The sequence below is a fragment of the Nicotiana sylvestris genome, chromosome 2, assembly GCF_000393655.2.
Source record: "Nicotiana sylvestris chromosome 2, ASM39365v2, whole genome shotgun sequence".
NCBI lineage: Eukaryota > Viridiplantae > Streptophyta > Magnoliopsida > Solanales > Solanaceae > Nicotiana > Nicotiana sylvestris.
In genome coordinates this window covers 73,795,485-73,797,198 of record NC_091058.1, presented here as the reverse complement: position 1 = coordinate 73,797,198, position 1,714 = coordinate 73,795,485, and the positions used below count along the sequence as shown (strand labels likewise).

The window sequence follows — 1,714 nt, the reverse complement described above, 5'->3', positions numbered from 1 at the left end:
CTTTCCAAACCTGAGCCAACCAATCCGATCACATATAGAACCGATAAACAAAGCAATAAGAAGCAGAAATGGGGAAAATGGAGCGGTAACTCATGAGACTACTAGCCGGGTTGTCACAGTTTGATTGTTATGTATATCACCAGAAAAGATTCAAATTTTTGTGCCAAAGAAATAATCTGTTGAGTTAGTGTATTTAAAGCATCAACCTGATTTACCATAGCAGCCTTTTTAATGATTACACGCTCAGATAGCCATTGGATAGCATTCTCAAAAATTTCATTCAACAATTGCAATGCTTCCTCTGTGGTTTTTCCCATTACAGAACCTCCTGCAGCTGCATCTATCACATTTCTAGTAGAGGATTTTAATCCGTGATAGAAAATGTACAATTGCATTTGTTTAGGAATGTCATGGTGGGGGCATTTTCTTAACATTGCTTTTAATCTTTCCCAAGCTTGATAAACTGACTCAGTGTCAGTCTGCAAGAAATTAGATATGTCTTGTCTTAACTTTGTTGTTGTAGCAAGGGAAAAATATTTGTTTAAAAATTTTCGAGTCATCTGGTCCCATGTCGTAATGGACCCTAGAGGCAGACTTCGCAACCAAGTCTTGACATCTCCTTTTAAAGAAAAAGGAAATAGCCTTAACTTGATAGCTTTAGGAGGTACTCCATTGTACTTAGCAGTTTCTGTAAGTTCTAGAAAATCAATTAAATGACTGTGTGGGTCTTCACTTGTATCACCAGTGAAGATACAAGATTGTTTAATTGTCTGAATCAGGCCGGTCCTAATTTCAAAGTTGTTGACTGCCATTGGTGGCTTCCTAACACTAGATTCATAGTTGAAGCGATCAAGTCTAACATAATCCCTAAGGATTCTGTTTGCTGGCCTTGGCGCCACTTCATCAAATTGCTCCTCTACATGGACTGGTGGTAGGATCTCAAGTGGGTTAATGTCCTCTGCTTGCCGATTTTTCATTTTTTTACAAGCTGCTCCTTGAGAAGACGATGTTTGTTCTTTCCTGCGCGATCGAAGATATCTTTCAATTCCAGGATCGTAATTAGCCAATTCTTTTGTAGAAGAACGGGTCGTAAACTACTTAAAATTTTGAAAGTAAAAAAAACATTAATTTCTAGTGTAGTACTAGTAATTAATAACTAAACTAAAGTATATTTCAAAGATAATATAGATAGTTAGTGAGAAAAATAAATACCACAATATTATAGATAATAATTCTAGTAATTAATCTAATAAAAAAATAAAAATAAATATAAAACAATAAAACTAACAAGTAAGCGTCACTAGTAATGATAGGAATTGAGATAGTATAGTATTATTATTAACTAATAACGAATTGAGATAGTATAGTATTATTAATTATAAACAAAAGTTGTAGTAGTGAATAATAGTGATAAGAATAACATTGTAGAAGTACTACTACTACTACTATTATATTATAAAAAATAATAATAGATAAACAATGATATGAAAATAATAATATGTAGCAACAAACTATATTGAAAAATAAAAATAAAAACGTCGAAGTACTAGCAATGAGAAAAAAAATGATACAACAGGTGATAGTACTAGTAATAATTATACTAAATATAATGAAGGAAAGCTAATGATAGCAATAATAGGAAGAAGCACTAATATGTTTTTTGTTCTTTTTAAAGTGTTATTACAAAAAGAAAACGATAATATTAATATGATAG

At 31.9% G+C, this 1,714-nt stretch overlaps 1 non-coding gene across 1 annotated transcript; it reads left to right on the top strand.

Annotated features, from left to right (window-relative positions):
- The first annotated feature begins 405 nt into the window (after window positions 1–405).
- On the top strand, window positions 406–512 carry LOC138886691 (small nucleolar RNA R71). Its single transcript, XR_011405734.1, has one exon. It is a non-coding gene; the product is annotated as a small nucleolar RNA R71 (small nucleolar RNA).
- The last annotated feature ends 1,202 nt before the right edge of the window (window positions 513–1,714 follow it).